We start from the raw sequence: 6,100 nt of genomic DNA on the forward strand, positions 1-6,100 counted from the left end.
TGGGGGTATGGGCATCCTCATCGATGTCCAAGACGACGAAGTCAACAAGGAAGGTGAGCTTGCCGAGGGGAAAATCCTCAATCCTACCCAATGGCAACATAACCGATCGATCGGCTAGTTGCAATGACATAGTGGTAGGAGAGAGATCACCTAGATTGAGCTTCTCATAAATCTGATATGGCAAGATGCTCACACTTGCCCCCAAATCACAAAGAGCATTATCAAATTTGAGCTTTTGAATGCTACAAGGGATAGAAAAACTCCCGGGATCATTGAGTTTTGGGGGAAAGGAGTGTTGAATTAGAGCGCTACAACTCTCCGTGAGTTGCACGGTCTCCTTTGCTTCACAACTTCTCTTGCCACTAAGAATATCTCTCATGAATCTAGAATAGTGAGGCATTTGCTTGAGTGCCTCGGTGAAAGATAATGACACATAAAGCTTGCTAATGGTTTCCCAAAACTTGTGAAATTGATCATCAAGCCTTTTTCCGGCAAATCTTTGAGGGTAGGGGAGAGGAGGAATTGGGAGAGGAGGAAGAGTAGTCTCTTTCGACTTATCACCATCACTCAAGTTGTCGACATGAGACTCCTCTTCCGCCTTATCACAGTCCGGAAACTCATTCCCCGTAGAATCCTTACCCCTAGAGCAAGATGCATCAACTAGCTTAGCATCATCATCTAAAATGATTCCACCCCGAGTCACAACCGAATACATTTGTTTAGGTGCTTGACCTTGGGGTGGGAGGCTAGTGTGCACTTGTTGCTCTTTGATGGTGCTAGCTAGTTGTGCTAGTTGGGTCTCAATCATCTTCAAGTGAGTGTTGGATTGCTTGAATCCATCCTCAAACTCAACATTCTTCTTGGATTGCGCCCCCACAAACGACTCCATGAGAGCCTCAAGATTAGACTTGAGAGGCGGGAGTGGTGGAGGTTCATTGCCATAACCACTAAGGTTTGATTGATATTGGTTGCCAAAGGTCCTCGGTCCATTGAATTCGGGAGGTGTAAATTGAGACACACCATATAGACCTCCCGAGTTCAAAGGATAACCCCCACTAGAGGCACCCCTAAATTGCCCATAAGTGTAGTTATAACCCCCTCCACCTTGATGGTTGGGATTATAACTACCTTGATTGTATTGGCCTTGATTGCCAAAACCTTGAGGTTGACCATAGGGTGCTTGGCCTTGATAGCTGTGCGCCCTATAGCCACCTCGGCCTTGGCTATCATACCCACTTCCTTGGCCATAGACTTGGTGGGAACCATACTGTAGGTTGCCTAGCAAAATTTTGATTGTTGGGGTTATCATTCCTAGACCTCTCATTCAAGGCATGAGCATACTCCATATCCAAATCTCCTTCATACGAAGGGCCATAATCCACAAAAGACACATTATGAACCAAGGGACATGCATTGGGGAAGTGACCATAATCTTGGCAATTATCACAAAAAGAAGTGCCCGAAGGCATAGTGTCATAGGAACTCACCTTGCTCTTCCCCTTAGTGAGAAGAGTAGCCGAATGTGGTGGAATTGTAGATGGTGATGGTGGTTGGCTTGTTGCTCTTCCCGCAAATGGAGATGGTGGTTGGCTTGGCGTGCTTTCAAGTTTCTCCAACCTCGAGCTAAGCTTCTCAATAATCCTAGCTTGCTCCATAGCATAAACCGATCCTTTACCATCATCATTCCTTCCCTTGCCATCATAGTCCCTTGCACCAACATGCCAAGCTTGATAATTTTGGACCACGTCCTCAATTATCTCTTCAATTTGATCCTCGATTTTGTTCATGATGGGACCTCCCGCGCCCGCATCTAGACTTGTCTTTGAACTTGGGATCAACCCCAAGTAGAAGGTTTGAAGTAACAACCACTTAGGGATCCCATGGTGAGGGAATTCCCTTTGGTACTCCTTAAAATGATCCCAAGCTTCAAAAAGTGACTCGTCTCACCTTTGCTCAAAGGATTGGATTTTGTGGCGATATTCCGCCGTCTTTCCATGCGAGTAAAACTTGCTCAAGAAAGCACGAGTCACCTCGTTCCAAGTGCGAAGTGAGTTGGGCTTGACCTCCTTGTCAAGCCAATCACTAGCTCGCCTAAGTAGAGAGAAACGAAACAAGGTCAACCTCACGTAGTCCGATGTCACACCATTGTGTTTGATTGTGTCTCAATAGTGCTCGAATTGTTTGAGGTGATCGTGAGGTGACTCGTTGCTCTTCCCACAAAAAGGATGGCTTTGAACCAAGTTGATCAAGGCGGGCTTGATCTCAAAGTTGTTAGCACTAGTTGTGGGTGCTTGGATACCGCATGTTGCTTCAAATGCCCCCGGTATTCCCAAATTCTTAACCGGGAGCGCCATAGTCTCAATAGCTTGCTCACTCTCTTCTTGTTCCTCACCAACACTCAACGATTCGAACCAGTTGTGACTTGATGAGCTAGTTCGAACACGCCTAAGCCTCCTTAGTGTCCTCTCCAATTCAAGGTCAAGAGGATGGAGGGTCCTTTGATGAGCACGACCCCTATCAAGCATACAAACTCAAGAAAACCGTGAGCAATGCCAAGGAAAAGAAAGCTAAACAAAAATTCTAGAATGCAATGTTTTTGTATTTTCTAATGATAAACTAGTCTCAACTTAAACTCAATAACAACGACCGTTCCCCGGCAACGGCGCCATTTTGATAGGGTGTTTTTCCGTCGTTGAAAGATCAACACCTCACCAAACAAAATTTATAAAACCGCTAGACTAACCGGCTATATGAATTATAGCGGCAAGTATAGGGATCGTCCCATAGAAACGGTGGTTATCAAGTTTAGAGGTCAAGCTAGTTCGAACAAGAATTTGGTTTGAATTATCGCTAAGAAACTAAAACTAACAATTATGCGAAGTTGAATCAAGAAAAGGAAACGTTAGGGAGTTTGGGATAGGCTAGGGAAATCGGGGGAAATGAACTAAACTATCTAGCAATGACGATCATGCAACGACTTGGAAAATAGGCAAATAGCATCAAATGACGTGCTCGCCACCTCTCAGATGGAGCACGCGAAGCAACCTAGCCTAAGAAAGAGCTTTCGCCTAATCCTGGACTAAATTAGCTTGCATATAATAGGCACAACTACTTGCTTACACAAGATAGGCTCACAATCTCTTGCCAAACCTAACCTATGCTTCCAATTGAATCTAATCGAATAGCATTTGCAACTACCACTCAATTAAGCATGGATATCCTATCACCAAATCATATTTAATCACATTAATCAATCAACAATCAATCAACAATTTCCCCTAATTAAGCCCCAAGATTCTCCCCTTTCCCTAACCTAATTCTACTCACTAATCATTCTAGAAATCAAGAAATCCATTAATTCTAGGCTAGCAAGCATGAAATTGAAAGATTAGAAAGAGAGAATCAAAGAGTAGAACAATCAATTGAACAATCAACTAGAGAATTAAGAATCAAAGTAACCTAAGTAAACACAAGAAGAATTCAAGAATTAAAGAAATTCAAGAGCAATCAACAATCACAACAAAAGCAAGAAGTAAGAAATTGAATTGAATTGCAAGAAATTAGAAGAAGAGTTTAAGAAATTACAACTTGATGCTTCAATGGAGGAGAGTTTCTCTCTCTAGAAATTGCTGAAAATCTATTTTGGGATTCTAAAATGTTAAAACTAAAATTCTCCATAAATAAAATAAAAGAAAAATCTATTTATAAGTTTCCCCAAATAGAAGCTGAAATTCGAAAATATGCAGCACGCGCAGCCATTCGGTCGCACATACCCTCTGTGCGACCGAACATAAGAAACCCATTCGAGCAAACATTAAGCCCTGTGCGAGCAAACGCAGCGAAGAACAATTCCTTCGTCATGTGCGACCGAACGAGAAATCATGTTCGGTCGAATGGTGTTTCTTTGGCTCATGTCTCCTTTGCAGTTTGATTCGGTCGAACAGAAAGACTTGTGTGGGCACACAACTTTTGTGCGATCAAACACAATAACTTGTGCGGTCGTTTACCAATTTTGGGGCATTCTGTCTCCAAAATCCAATTTGTGCGACCGAACAAGAAGGGACGTTCGGTTGCACAAAACTGCAGATTCCTTGATGCCATCAACCCTCCTCTGTTCGGGCGCACAAATCACCACTCGATCGCACAAGCCCTGTTTTGTCTCAATTCTACTTGTTTTCCATCACTTTTCATCATAATCACCTATAAAGCACAAGATGGAAAGAGTAAAAATCACACAAAAAGCTATAAAAACTATAAAAAAGCATAACAAACTAACATGAAATCCTATCCTAGGAGCGATATAAATGTCGCTCATCAGAAAGCAAGAACGACGCTAGTCCTTGATGATATGCTGTCGGAAATCAATGAAATCAGTGACACATTTGATGCCATGTTTCCTCCTGCAGTTAGGACAAGGGGGGATAGTAGTGGGTTTGCTTAATTGGGTGTTATGTTATTTGGGATTGTTTAGGATAATTATATTATTTGGTGAAGACTTGAATGGTTGTGCTATTTGGGATTGTTCTAATATTTGGTATTTGGTATTTTTTGTGCCAATGTCGACGTCGATTGTAATATTTTGTTTGACACCACCGTTTCTAGTATTTAGGAGGATACTGGTTCATACCTCCATATGAAGTCTTCTTCTTCATCAACCTCGCGACTACCGTCGTCACCCATTTTCGCCTCCCCCTGTGGTTTCAGCCCCACTGCCCTCACCCATTTCCGAGAATTCCATTATTGGATACTTTTTAAACAAACCCTCAACCGAAAGAGGAAAGCTCTAATGAAATCTCGAGGAATAAGAGAGGAGAATAAGAGGATGAACGTTAATGGAACGATGAATTTGAAGAAGAAGAAGAAGAAGCTCTAATTAATGGTATATTTGAAACGCTGAATGCAATCTAGAGGAAGAACATGCCTGGCGAAAACGGTGGTCGAGGTTGAAGCTCAGGTGGGATTAATTGAAATGAAAGAGGAACTCAACAAATATGGGGAAAGGTTGGAAAAATAATTGCCAACTCATTCTTGCCACATCATCACCCCGTTTCTACATTTTACTATTCCGTTATGTTTTTCCCCCCAAAAACCTATTCCCAATTACTTTTACCTTTTTATTTGGGTATGATCTGATATTTATTTATACTTCCCCAATAGTTTATATGTAGAAATTGTCCATCACTGAGTACTTTTTTGACCGAGGTCATAATTAAAGTAGAAGAACCATCTAAGAATTTGGATTAATACTTCAAAAAGCCAACTTAGCAAAAATAGTTAGGATAATGCCCACACGGACATAGGGGATATAAAAACAAGACTCCTGTCGTTAACGCCAATAAGGTTCAATAATCATAGAGCATCGTAATTCGTGGAACATATGAAGAAAACCAACACTAGCATGGAACAATACAAAGTTTGTAATATGATGAGAATCCAAATACAAAAAAGATCACAAAGGCATATTAAAAGACACCCAAAACTTTTTTAAAAAAAACCGCATATAAATCGAACAAAAAGGAGAGAAAAAGAATGACCTCTTGCCCAAAATGGTGGAAAAAGAAACGGCAAGGAAAAATAAATGGATTTAGTAAACCTAAGATCTAAACTTGTAACTAATGCAAAAGAACCATGTATTCAAATCGATGAGAATAAATTGGAGAAGTTCATACCAAATAAAACTAAAGTTGAAGCCTAGGCAGAAAATTGAAGCTCCTTCACCACCACCACCCGACGACGGAGGAAGTGATGCACCAAACAAGAGGAGAGAGAAAATAAAACAAGATAAAGTTAGGATCTAATTATAATATGGGGTTAAATTAACATAAATCGAATCAATTAATGAGGAAATGTTTAAGAAAATTACCCAATATGTGGTCTCATCAACGATGAAAATTAAATCCACTATTGTCCATCACTGAGTATTTTGTTGACCGAGGTCATAATTAAAGTAGAAGAACCATCTAAGAATTTGGATTAATACTTCAAAAAGCCAACTTAGCAACAACAGTTAGGATAGCGCCCACACGGACATAGGGGATATAAAAACAAGACTCCTGTCGTTAACGCCAATAAGGTTCAATAATCATAGAGCATCGTAATT

General features: G+C 41.0%; 1 non-coding gene across 1 annotated transcript; it reads left to right on the forward strand.

Annotated features, from left to right (window-relative positions):
• The first annotated feature begins 1,875 nt into the window (after positions 1–1,875).
• Positions 1,876–1,978, forward strand: LOC130460453 (small nucleolar RNA R71). The gene has a single exon (XR_008920318.1). It is a non-coding gene; the product is annotated as a small nucleolar RNA R71 (small nucleolar RNA).
• The last annotated feature ends 4,122 nt before the right edge of the window (positions 1,979–6,100 follow it).

This window comes from Spinacia oleracea, chromosome 4 (assembly GCF_020520425.1).
Source record: "Spinacia oleracea cultivar Varoflay chromosome 4, BTI_SOV_V1, whole genome shotgun sequence".
NCBI classification, from domain to species: Eukaryota; Viridiplantae; Streptophyta; class Magnoliopsida; order Caryophyllales; family Amaranthaceae; genus Spinacia; species Spinacia oleracea.